Raw genomic sequence first — 13,856 nt, forward strand, 5'->3', positions numbered from 1 at the left:
CCCACTAGCCGTGAAACAACCTCGTTTATCATCAGGTCAGGAACTGGATGCATCTAATTTAGATTTTTTTAAAATCTGCCAATCCATCATCCTGTCTTGTTGTTGCAAATTGGAACTAGCTAAGGATATAAAATTCACACTAGAGTGACTTTTCATGATGTACAGCTAAGTCTTGTTTCTATCACCATCTGCGTCTTAATTAATAATTTTTAAAAAAGAATTACAGGCAACTTGATGGAAAGGAATCACAGTACACTTCAAAATGCACCAAAACAGTATCAAAAATCAAAATTTCGTGGGGGATAATTTCCTGAGAAACCATCCCTTCAGACGTACCTGGGAAATACACTTTGTGCCGCGAAAGCTCATTTCCCCTTCAAAGGTGTACTTCCCCTCTATAATACACCCGATGGAACTTTGAGTACAGCTGCAGCCTAAGTCAGGATAAGTTCATGCTCCGCTGCACTCCCATTGTAATGAATTCTTTCCATATGTCATACGCGAGGTCATTGGGTTTCAATTTTCACAGAAAAAAAACGGTTTTGAAAATGTGATCCAAAACAGCACTAACATTCTTAAATCCAAGGTAATCAAAAGGAATTTAAGTTATTCAGTTGCCCTGAAGCAGTGGTCTTTTTCATAGGCCTTTATTCAGAGCTATTTTTAAGTTGCACCTTATTTTCTTTAGCTGTCAGCTTTTTTGAAGCTATTCACCAGCTTTTCCAAGTTTTGTTAGGTAGGATTAACGACCAGGCTGAATATTTATAAATAATTATCGTGAGATGCAGACAGCAAATAAAAAAGTAGCAAAAAATAGAAATATTGGCATTTAACACCGTATAAATCATTAAATAAAAACTTTGAGCTAAACGTGTGTTATGGGCTGAGCTTTTTTTGTGTGTTGCTGAGGGGACTAAGGTTTGCTGTGGGACAGCGGGCGATGTTTTTTCAGATGTATTGATGTTGATCTCAAACACAGTGGCCAGAGTCAGTTGGTCAGGCCTGGAGCTCGACAAATGACAGTTACCGGTCACTGAAGACTAAACAGTGGGAAAACCTGCTGTCAGCCATGGCTCTCTGGGTAGCACTCTTGCCTCTGAGTCACAAGGTTGTGGGTTCAAATCCAGCTCCAGAGACCTGAGCACAGAATCTAGGCTGACCCTCCAGTGGGAGTGCTGCACTGTCGGAGGTGCCGTCTTTCTGATGGGACGTTAAACTGAGGTCCCGTCTGCTCTCTTGCGTGGGAGTAAAAGATCCCATGGCACTATTTCGAAGGAGAGCAAGTGAGTTCTCCCTGGTAAACCGGCCAATATTTATCCCTCAACCATCATCACTAAAACAGATTAACTGGTCATTATCACAGTGCTGTTTGTGGGACCTTGCTGTGCGGAAATTGGCTGCAACGTTTCCTACATTACAACAGTGACTACGCGTGAAAAGTATTTTATTGGCTGTAAAGTGCTTTGGGACGTCCTTAGGTCATGAAAGGCACTGTATAAATGCAAGTTCTTGCCTTCAGAACTTCTTTGGTGTGATGGAATCCCAATGACAGAAAGAGCTACAAATCCATTAATAGGGGAGAAAATATCCTTTCATAATTATTTAAATCACTGGGGGAAAAGGAGAAAAGCGCTGTGGAGGGAATGATAAACACCATAGAAGGATACAGTACAGAAGAAGCCCATTCAGCCCATCGCGTCTCATTGCTACAGCAATCTAAAATTGATCCCACTGCCCCACTCTCACCCTATAGCCCTATGGGGGAAAAAATTGAGATGCGTCCCCTTTGGGGCACTAACATCGCTGGGGCGCTACTTTTAGTGCCCCGAAAAAATTAGCGCCCCTGCGGCCAAAATTGAGTGGTAGCACCCCCAAGAGAGAAGCGGGGCACTACTGGAAGCACCCCGCCTCCCTCTTGGGGCACTGCGAGGGAATGTCGCGCTGCGGCACATCGCGCCGCGGTTTTGCAGGCCTTCCTAGGGTACTTAAGGAAGTGGCCCTAGAAATAGTACATGCATTGCTGGTCATCTTCCAAAATTCGATAGACTCTGGAACAGTACCCATGGATTGGAGGGTAGCTAATGTTACCCCACTATTCAAAAAAGGTGGTAGAGAGAAAACGGGGAATTATAGACCAGTAAGCCTGACATCGGTAGTGGGGAAAATGCTAGAGTCCATTATAAAAGATAATAGCAGAGCACTTGGAAAACAGTGACAGGATCGAACAAAGTCAACATGGATTTACAAAAGGTAAATCGTGCTTGACTAATCTACTGGAATTTTTTGAGGATGTAACTGGTAGAATAGATAAGGGAGAACCAGTGGATGTGGTGTATTTGGACTTTCAGAAGGCTTTCGATAAGGTCCTGCATAAGAGATTAGCGTGTAAAGTTAATACACATGGGATTGGGGGCAAGGTATTGACTTGGATAGAGAACTGGTTGGCAGACAGAAAGCAAAGAGTTGGGATAAACGGGTCTTTTTCCGAGTGGCAGGCAGTGACTAGTGGGTACCGCAGGGATCGGTCCTAGGACACCAGCTATTCAAATATATATTAATGATCTAGACGAGGGAACTAGATGTAATATCTCCAAGTTTGCAGATGACACAAAGCTGGGTGGGCGTGTGTGCTGTGAGGAGGATACCGAGAAACTCCAGTATGATTTGGACAGGTTGGGTAATTGGGCAGAAGCATGGCAGATGCAATATAATGTGGATAAATGCGAGGTTATCCACTTTGGTGTCAAAAACAGGAAGGCAGATTATTATCTGAATGGCAACAGATTGGGAGAAGGGGAAGTGCAACGAGACCTGGGTGTCCTTGTGCACCAGTCGCTGAAGGTAAGCATGCAGGTGCAGCAGGCGGTTAAGAAGGCAAATGGTATGTTGGCCTTCATAGCGAGAGGGTTCGAGTACAGGAACAAGGATGTCTTGCTGCAGTTGTACAGGGTCTTGGTGAGACCACATCTTGAGTATTGTGTGCAGTTTTGGTCGCCTTATCTGAGGAAGGATGTTCTTGCCATGGAGGGAGTTCAGCGAAGATTCACCAGGCTGATACCTGGGATGGCAGGAATGACGTATGAGGAGAGATTGGGTCGATTGGGCTTATACTCGCTGGAGTTTAGAAGAGGGGATCTCATTGAAACTTATAAAATTCTAACAGGACTAGACAGACTAGATGCAGGAAGGATGTTCCCGATGGCGGGGGAGTCCAGAACCAGGGGTCACAGTCTAAGGATAAGGGGTAGGCCATTTAGGACAGAGATGAGGAGGAATTTCTTCACCCAGAGAGTGGTGAACCTGTGGAATTCTCTACCACAGAAGGCAGTAGAGGCCAATTCATTAAATATATTCAAGAACGAGTTAGATATATTTCTTAAGGCTAAAGAGATCAAGGGATATGGAAAGAAGGCAGAGACAGGGTACTGAATTTGGATGATCAGCCATGATCTCATTGAATGGCGGAGCAAACTCGAGGGACCGAATGGCCTACTCCTGCTCCTATCTTCTATGTCTATGTTTCCTCCACTTCTTAAAGGGGAGGAACCTTGCGCAGTGCGACCCGGGGCCCAGCTGTGCCACCGGGGATCGGAGTGCTGGCAAAAGAGCCTGGCACTCAAGAGAAGTGCCGGGCTCATGGAGCGCAGCCGGCACTCTGCGGGGGGAGGCGGGGTGGGGGCAGGTCAGGAGGCCGGGGACGGCAGCGGAGGCAGGTGGCCAGCAACAAAAATGGCTGCCCGGCACCTCCCCTTTAAATAGCGCTGCCCTGGCCGCAGGTAGGCCCCCCTGACCCCGTCGGACATAGTGTCCGGCGGTAAGTCAGGGGGAGCTACCGAAGATCGCGGCCAGGGTGGTGCGCACAGCGATGACGTCATTGTCGGCGGCACAGCGCCGCGGGGCGCTAACGGTTACTGCCGCCGCTAACCTCCTACTGAATTTTGCGGGAGGCGCTGGTGGCGCTGCGTCCAGGTGCTAGTTGCTTTGTGCCCCGTTAGCGCCCTAAGAGGGCGCTAACGGGAGGTGCTAAGCAACTGAATTTTTCCCCCTACATCTTTCTCTGCTTCAAATATCTATCCAATAGTCCCTTGAAAGATGCAATGATCTCTGCCTCAAGCACTTCCCATGACAAAGCATTTCACGCTCCAATAACCTGCCTAGAGAAATTTCTCCTAACCTCGCTCCTCATTCTCTTTGTGACAGCTTTAAACTGGCCTCTATTCGTCACTGTCTCCCCAACTAGAGGGATGTTTCTCTGCCCTCATTCACCCGATCAACACTCTTCCTAATTTTTAAAATCTCTACTAAATTTCCCCTTAGCCTTCTCTGCTCCAGTAGAAATAGTCTCTCAATCTCAAGTCCCTCCTTAGAACTATGATTTCTAACATTTTTTAAGCAAAGTAGGGCAAAACAAAAGTTGTAAATAAGAAAGAATAAAGGGTTTGAGGAGAGAACAAAAAAGTTCTCAAGTCACTGTAAGTCAAAGATGATAAGGTTAAGTGTTTTACCCCTTCCAGGAGATTACATGACTTGGCGGGGGGGGGGGGGGAACGGGGTGGGTAGGAAGTGTCTCATGTTCAAAGAAGGCAAATTTCCCTGGGGCAATGGAATCCCAATGACCATAAGAGTTACAAATCCACAAGGCAAGGTTGGCATTTACTGCCCATCCCTAGTTGCCCTGAGAAGGTGGTGGTGAGCAGCATTCTTGAACAACTGGTACCAATTAGATACAACTGAGTGGATTGCTAGGATACTTCAGAGGGCAGTTAAGAGTCAACCACGTTGGTGTGGGACTGGAGTCATGTGTAGGCCGGACCAGACGAGGACGGCATGTTTCCTTCCCTGAAGGACATTAGTGAGCAAGTTGTTTTTTAATGACAATCCAACAACCTCATGGTCATTTTACTGATACTAGGTTTTTATTTCCAGAATTTTAAACTGAATTCAAATTCTCAAAGTGCCTTGGTGGGATTTGATCTTACATTTGCTGGGTTACTAGTCCAGGCCTCTGGATTACTAGTCTAGTAACAGAACCACTACACGATTGCACCCCAACCTATTAGTCAGCATCCTAGAGGAGGAGTCAGCCTCACAGGCTTTGTCAAAAGTCTGAAAACCTGGATTAAGCAGTTGATTATGAGTAAGCCTGTAAGAAGCATTGGTCCTGGATGTCCTGAACATGGACTGTGCTGCTAAGGCTCCCCCACCACGCTGAAGGCATCTATGGAGTTTTGACCAGTTTTGGCCCCCTCACAGGGCAGGTAATATAGTGGCCTTGGAAAAGGTTTGCAGGAGAGCTACGAGAATGATTCCCACCTTAAAGAACCTTAGTTACTCAGCTACGCTTAAAGAGCTCGGTGCATTTACTCTAGAGCAGCATAGACTTAGAGGCGACCTGATGGAGATATATAAAATAATGAAAGGGCTAGATTGCCTGCCTAGTGATAGATTATTCCAGTTTGACAGATTGGGGAGGCCCAGGGGACATGAGTTTAAACTATATAAGAGTAGGAATAGACTGGATGTTAGGCGGTTCTTCTTTTCCCCAGAGAAAAGTGTCTGGAATGTGTTGCCAGCTGGTGCGGTGGGTGCTGAATCTCTGCACGTCTTCAAGAGAGAGCTGGACCGGTTCCTGACTGTGGCAGACATCGCATCATATAGGAGGTAAGTGAACTAACAGTTAACGTACGTGTGGTCAATGTGATCTCCTAGACTGGTTTTGATCACCTGAAGGGGTCGGAGAGAAACTTCCCAGAATATTTTCTTTCCTTATTGTTTTGTTTTTGCCAGGAAGTGCCTGGTCACGGTGCTCCAGCCAGCATGAGTGTGGGGCAGGAAGTGGAGGATCTACGGAGGTGCGAGAGGGAGGTGTGTTTACACCTAAGTTGGTTTGGCCACATCTGCCCTTACCCAGCACCCTTCTGGTTTGGTAAGACCACCAATCTGAGGAGATCAGCCTTTGGTGTCGATTCTTTAGGGAGGCAGTGATGGAGATACGTGCAAGTTCCAGGGCAGGGAGGACTCTGTCAGTGGCCGTCAAGTCTTGAACTTTGATGCTACTGGATCCTTCCAAGTAGCAGCAGGGAACATAGTCAAACTGTGCAAGCAGCAGTGCACTGGCTCCCTCAGTACTGCACAGAAGGTCAGCCTAAATTATCTGCTCGAGTCTCTGGACTAAGGCTTGAACCTACAACCTTCTAACTCGGCGAGAGTGCTACCCCTGAGTCAAAGCTGAGAACTTCACCCACCTGCCACTTGACTTCCTTGACCTCGCTTCATAGCTCAGTGATATGAATCCTGGAATCATATTTTTCCTCCTGCTTTGAATATTTGGCATTAGAAATTACCACTGGTGATACAGGCCAATCAACACTTAATTTGTTTGTATGATGTGCCTCTATCTTCTATTTTAGAGAGGAGTTACCCCGTTTCAAATAATGGGGGTAACACCTGTGGTGATATGACAGACAGGGGAGTATCATCAGCCTGCGGTAAGCATTTGTCACTGCTACTGTCAACAACAGTAATTTCTAGGCTTACATCTTTTATTAAGTATAGTGATGCCAACTCAAACAGATACTCCAACTGCGGTCTCATTAATCCTTTATAGAGCATTAGCATTGCTTTCTCATGTTTCTATTCTTATGAATCTACTTAAGTGCCACAAAACTCTTATCTACTTGTGGTACTGTCTCTGTGCATTGTGGGGAGACCCTCAGTCTTTGCTCTATTATTCAATGATGTGGCCTTCACTTTGCAGTGATATGTGGTATTTTTATGTTCCCTCTCTATGCTAAATCCAGCTGCTCAGTTTCTCTCTGTAGATCTCTTTGAATTTTCCTCTGTAAAAGTAAGAATAACATGCACTGTATTATAATTAAAGCGCTGCCCATCATACTAGGGGCTTGATAGTATGGCCAATTTAATGTATTATAGCGAGGCTGCAGACACTATGGTTCCTGTGTGAATAATTATCCTCTGTTGATAGGGGAGGGGCATGGTAAATTTCACTTTAAAAAAAAAGTTAGAAATATGCATATTAAACAATAGCAAGAATTTGCCTGGAATAAATTTGTATGTAATTAAGTGTGACATGATGGACAGTAAAGACCTGCACATTTACCAACAACAACTTGTATTTATATAGCGCCTATAATGCAGTAAAATGTCCAAGGCACTTCACAGGAGCGTAATCAAACAAAATGTAACACATAAGGAGAAATTAGGGCAGGTGACCAAAAGCTTAGTCAAAGAGGTAGGTTTTAAGGAGCATCTTAAAGGAGGAAAGAGAGGCGGAGAGGCGGAGGGGAATTCCAGAGCTTAGGGCCTCGGCAGCTGAAAGTGTGGCCGCTAATGGTGGAGCGACTGAAATCGGGGATGTGCAAGAGTCCAGAATTGGAGGAATGCCAATATCTCGGGGGGTTGTGGGGCTGGAGGAGGTTACAGAGATAGGGTGGGGTGAGGCCAAGGAGGGATTTGAAAACAAGGATGAGAAATTTAAAATCGAGCCGTTGCTTAACCAGGAGCCAATATAGGTCAGTGAGCACAGGGGAGATGGATAAATTGGATTTGGTGCGAGTTAGGACATGTGCATCAGTGTTTTGGATGAGCTTACTTTTATGGAGGGTGGTGTTAACTATCTGAACTCCCTTGGCTTTGCTTAGGATGCATCAGAGAATATACTGTTGTTTATTATACAACGTACAATGTATTATCAGGGCTACTGATTTATGGTGATTAAATAATTGAAACTGTTTCTATTAGAAAGTGTTATGTGAGTGTTAGCAGTATTTTTGGATTAACATTTTATGCGAGCAGATGCACATTCCTAATGTACATCAGTGTCCTAGATTCTTATTATACGTTTGTTTATTCAATTAGATGTTTTATCTTTTCCTAAAGACCAGAGTCGAGAGAAAGATGGCAGATAGGAAGCGTATTGCTGTACTGAGGAGGGGTTGTCTTAGTAGTGCTGGGAAGGTTATCTAAGGATTGGGGAGTGGGGTTGCGGGGTCTCACAATGTGAAGTGGTTGGAGGGTGGTCGAGATCCAGGAGCATTGGGTTAGTGGTGAACAGGTGTGGGAGTCACCCGGGGTGGGAGTGGCACTCGGGCAATTCATCAGGAGTGGTGAGAGATGTAGGATAAAGGGAATGGAGACAGAGGTCAGGTGCTGCAGGTGTGGGGAGGCAGCAACGGTGACAGGAGCAGTGAGTGGGGGGCAAGGACAGACACTCAGCTTGGTTGGGAGTGGGGGAAGGGGGAAGGGGAAAGGGGGAAGGGGAAGAGGAAAGTCAGAAGGGGGAATAGGGAAGGGGGAAGAGGGAAGTCGGGAAGGGGGAAGAGGGAAGTCGGAATGGGGAAGAGGGAAGAGGGATGGGGAAGGGGGAAGAGGGATGGGGAAGGGGGAAGTAGGGGGGAGAAGGGGGAAGTAGGGAGGAGAAGGGGGAAGTAGGGGGAGGGGGAAGTAGGGGGAGGGGGGAGGGGGCAGTAGGGTGGAAGAGCATGAAGGCTGTAAATCTTTGTCACTTCCAATGCCATCTCCACAGTAGTTTGAAGCCTCCCCAACACTTAAGCTCTCCCCTCACCACTCCCTCCCCTCGGCACTAATTCCCCTCACTTCCCTCACCACACCCTCACCTCCCTCCCCTCGCTGCTCCCTTCCCTCACCACTCCCTCCCCTCACCACTCCCTCAAATCCCCCCCTTGTGACTCTCTCCCCTCCCTCCCCTCGCCACTATCATCCCTCCCGGCTCCCTCCACTCGCATTAGATTATGGCAGTAATGGAGACCTGGCTCAAACAAGGGGAGGATTGGGCACTATGGGCTGGATTTTGTCAATGGGAAGCTTTTGGAGGCGGGCCTGCTGCTTGCCGGCTTTCAATTCCGCCTCCATCAGCTTCTGGCCAACCAGCGGAAATTCCCCTGATTGACCTTGTTAAGCCCGCCCAGCGGGCTCAGCAGGCCAATTAGGGGGAAGTCAGTGACAGAGCACGTCAACGTCTGACGTGCCATCTGTCAAGATTTCTTGAAAGAAGAAATGTCAGCATTTGACAACTCTGTGAAGCTGTCAAACACTGACATTCAGTGTAGTTTGATGAGTCCTTTTGTTCAGGACTCATCAAACCTTTCAACTTTGCAGAAATCACCTGGCTGTTGGTTCGGAGGATCCAACAGCCAGTCTGTGAAATCTACAATGAAGATGTCGGGACTCCGGATCCAAGCGGCTGAAGGCTGTAGGCAGAAACAAAGGTAAGTGAACATTTTATAACACTTAACACTCACCTTACATACTTACCACTCCACACTTGCACCCATCACTCATCTCTACATCTCTCTTTCAGACCCCTCAGACCCCCGCAGACCTCCTTCTCATCTCCTACACCCTGGCGGGGTTCTCCGAGGTCGGGAAGCCTGCACTTCAGAGCTAAAAATAGGGATAATCCTATTTTCTGCCTCTTAACTACCTGTTAACAGGCAGTTAATACGCTTTAATCCCTTTCCCGCCTCGAGGAGACAAGACCCGGGGCAGGACGGCTTCCCGCCTCCTGGCAAGAGGGCAGGGAGGTGGGTTGGGGACGGGTTTGCCAGCCGCCCCGAAATGCTGCAACTTTACCGGCAGTCCCGCCACCATACCCGCCTCCTCGGGACTGACAAAATCCAGCCCTTAATATTCCTGGCTACAATGGGGAAGGTGGGGAAGGAAAAAAAGGACGGAGGGCGGCAGTATTGATCAAAGATACTGTTACAGCACTAGAAAGGGATGATGTACTTGTGGGTTCAAAGACAGAGGCCCAGAAACTGGGCTACTTACTTCCACCCGTTATCACTGGAACCCTGGCGAAAAATGGCAGCCACCCTTCTCTGGAGCGGGATTTGGCAGCCACCATTTTGGTGAGGGCCTTAGCACTGCCAATAGCAGCGTTGGCCCTGGAGCTGTAAATGGGTAGAGCGTGACGTCCATCGGCTTGCTGCGCCAATTTAACTTCACGCTCTGCGAACTTCGACCTTAACGCTGAGTTTAGCACTGGGTCCTAAGCTCGCTCTGAAAAGAGACACTGTCAGTGATGTAAGAAAACTACTAAGCACTTGGTTTGAGTATAAAACAAGGCATTAATCAACTGTTTCACAACCATGAGTTTCTAGTTACATCACTAGTTCCTGGTTACAAAAACATCCTGAGCAAGCTGGGCACACGCCCGAGTATTTATACTTTCCTTGGACGGCGCCACCAGCTGGCCGCCCAGTTTTATCTCCTGAGTCATTTTTACATGAATGGTAAGATTCATGACAGTCAGCACTTCCTAAAGGGACACACACATCCTTCAGGTAAGTTTGCATTTAAGCTTTGGACTGGAATTTTTTTTATTTTATTGAAGTAGTGGCTTGATGCACTTGCAAGGCCTCGGATGGTAAAGGAAAGCCTCTGAGAAGACAAGAAATGCTGGAAATACTCAGCAGATCAGGCAGCATCCGTGAAGAGAGAAACAGAGTTCATGTCTCAGGTCGAGATGCTGCCTGACCTGCTGAATATTTCCAGCATTTTCTGCTTTTTTCCCCCAGATTTATACCATCCGCTCGCAGAGGGATGAGGAAGACGCAGAAGAGGAAGACGCAGAAGAGGAAGAAGCAGAAGAGGAGGAAGCAGAGGAGGAGGAAGCAGAAGGAAGGATGCATCCCAGACAGCCCCTTTCAGGCCAGGATATCCAGGATGGAATCATCTGCCTGTGATACGAGTGACCACAACCCCAATTCCCCTTTCAACATTAGTCCCACACCTTCCCTTCCCTCTGTTACTGACCATGACAGCATCTTCTTGGCCACAATGCTGAAATAAAAGTCACCACAAAGCAAACTTTCCAATCAAACTTTATACATCTATCCATCCAATGTGGCATCAAGAAATTAACTCATCACCCTTATGCATTCTCTTAGTAACTGTCTTGTGTGTGCCTTTGCCTATCCTACTGATGTCACACAGTGCTACCCCAGTGGCTGCAGCATGACTGGTGGAAGGCTGCTGACTTTCAATGAGGAACACTGCAAATGGCCTTGCTGGTCGACCTCAAGGAGCTGGTGGCTGGGAGTGTCAAATCGAGTGACCGCATTTCTTCTTCTTCACTCTCTTCTCTCCCTCTTCTTGGTCAACCACTGGCTGGGCAGGCTGCTTTCTCGGGTGTGTGAAATGAGGAAGGCACAAGGGTGGAGTTGTGGTGAGGGGAGGGCGGGAAAGCAAGAGGTGCTTGTGAGAAGGAGGATAACCTATGAGGATACCAGCATGTTGTATCCTTTCAGCCCCGCCGCTGGCCAAGGGCTCAGCCATGCCCCTGCCAAGAATGGCCAGCATCGTATCCTCCAAGGGGGTGAGGTGAGGCTAGGAATGGGAGGTGTGCCTCGTATCTGGTACAGATTGTTGGTAGGTGAGTGATTGGGGGGGGGCTGTGGAGGGAGGCAGGGGGAGCTGTGCATTGAGCAGTGTGTGAGGCTAGTGGTGCAGTTGGTAGGAGACGGCTTTTGAAGATGCATTCACTGACCTTGACCAGTGGTCTGAGGTCATAAAGCTTCTTTGGGCACTGTAGCCAGGTCATGGGGGTGACACTGCTGGCAGTGACGGCCTCGGTGATCTGGTCCCACATAATTCTTACTGGAGGGCCGCCTGGCCCCTGTGGGTAGAGGACCTCTCTTGCAGTGTTGACCCCCTGCACACAGCTGGAGTGCAAAGACCCTGGGTACCCTTCCCTGGCTTGATGAGCCATTTGTGTTAGTGCTGAAGCACTTATCCATTTTTATTTTAGGTGTGGAAGGCAATTCAGCTGTAAGAGTTGAGAACTCCCATTTGGAAATTCATTTTAATGTTAATTTTTTTTTTCAGAAGGCAGTTGAGCTGTAAGGGATGAAAACTGCCTACTTTTACATGTTCTTTTTTTCATTTCAGAAGGCAGTTCCCCTTAAGGGACTGAACTGCTTTCCGAAATGACAGCCTTGCTTTAAGAGAAGGGTATTCTTGCTGCAATGACACTACAGCCATGCTACATTGGGGCCTCCTGCCGGGACTAATACCATCAGAACAGCGTTGCACATTGAGTTTAGCGCTGGGCTAATGTTAATTAGCCACCAGTGCAAATTTACCGGTCCTGCAAGCTCCATCATTTTCAGCAGCCATTAACACCGGCAGGTTTCCAGCCCCAATGAGGAAGGACGCAGTGCTGGATCTCGTTCTGGGGAATGAGGTGGGGCAAGTGGAGCATGTTTCAGTGGGGGAGCATTTGGGAAACTGTGATCACAATATCATTAGGTTTAGATTAGTTATGGAAATGGACAAGGAAAAATCAAATGTGAAAATATTCAACTAGAGAAGGGCTAATTTCAGTGAGTTGAAAAGGGATCTGGCCCAGGTGGATTGGAATCAAATATTGGCAGGTAAAACAGTAAGTAAGCAATGGGAGGTCTTCAAAGAAGAGAGAGTTCGGGTGCAGACTAGACACCTTCCTACGATGAGGAAAGGAAGGGCATCCGAAGCTAGAGCTCCCTGGATGACTAAAAGATATAGAAATTAAAATGAAACAGCAAAAGGAGGCTTATGATAAATGTTGGGTTCATAATTCAGTAGAGAACCAAACTGAATACAAAGAGTACAGGGGGGAAGTGAAAAAGGAAATAAGGGGGCAAAGAGAATAGATTGCCGAGTAACATAAAAGGGAACCCCAAAGTCTTTTATAAACATATAAATAGTAAAAGAGCAGTCAAAGGAAGGGTAGGGCCGATTAGAGAACAAAAAGGAGATGATCTTGTGGAGGCAGAGGGCATGGCAGAGGTACTAAATGAGTACTTTGCATCTGTCTTCACCAAAGAAGAGGATGCTGCCAACGTCACAGTAAAGGAGGAGGTAGGAGAAAAATTGGATAGGATGAAAATAGATAAGCAGGAGGTACTTAAAAGGTTGGCAGCACTCCAGTGGAAAAATCAGCTGGTCTGGATGGGATGCATCCTAGATACCTGAGGGAAGTAAGGGTGGAAATTTCAGAGGCTCTGGCTACAACCTTCCAATCCTCCTTAGATATGGGAGTGATGCCAGAGGTCTGGAGGATTGCAAAAGTTACACCTCAGTTCAAAAAAAGGGAGAAAATAATCCGGAACAAAATTAATTGGCACTTGGAAAACTATGGGTTAATAAATGAAAGCCAGCACGGATTTGTCGGACTAATTTGATTGAGTTCTTTGATGAAGTAATGGAGAGGATTGATGAGGGTAGTGCAATTGATGTGTGTATAGACTTTCAAAAGGCGTTTGATAAAGTACCGCATAATAAACTTGTTAGCAAAATTGAAGCCCGTGGGATTAAAGGGGCTGTAGCTACATGGTTACAAAATTGGCTAAGGTACAGAAAGCAGAAAGTAGTAGTGGATGGCTGTTTATCAAACTGGAGGGAACTGTGCAGTGGTGTCCCCCAGGAGTTGATATTGGGACCACTGCTCTTTTTGATATATATTAATAACCTGGACTTGGGCATAATTTCAAAGTTTTCAGATGACACGAAACTCAGAAATTTAGTATGCAGTGAGGAGGATAGTAACAGAATGCAGGAGGACATAGACAGACTGGTGAAATGGGCAGACACATGGCAGATGAAATTTAACGCAGAGAAGCGTGAAGTGATTCATTTTGGTAGGAGGAAGAATGAGGAGAGGCAATGGGCCAGAAATTCCAGAACGGGGCTTGCAGCGCGTGCAAGCCCCGTATTTGCACTTACCCCGCGCTCCTGCCGATCAGCTTCTGGGACGCCTGAACTTGGAGAAATAGAAAGCACATTCCCGGGCAGCGTATGACGTCACGCCGCCCAGGAGTGCAGCCAGCGCGGAC

General features: G+C 47.1%; 1 long non-coding RNA gene across 1 annotated transcript; it reads left to right on the forward strand.

Annotated features, from left to right (window-relative positions):
• The first annotated feature begins 4,560 nt into the window (after positions 1-4,560).
• On the forward strand, positions 4,561-11,424 carry LOC147110919 (uncharacterized). The gene is made up of 3 exons (XR_015080011.1): positions 4,561-5,661; positions 6,411-6,488; positions 10,560-11,424. It is a non-coding gene; the product is annotated as an uncharacterized LOC147110919 (long non-coding RNA).
• Positions 11,425-13,856: the final 2,432 nt, after the last annotated feature.

Source organism: Somniosus microcephalus, chromosome 11 (genome assembly GCF_052327205.1).
Source record: "Somniosus microcephalus isolate GS21.2 chromosome 11, FLI_Smic_1.0, whole genome shotgun sequence".
Lineage (NCBI taxonomy): Eukaryota > Metazoa > Chordata > Chondrichthyes > Squaliformes > Somniosidae > Somniosus > Somniosus microcephalus.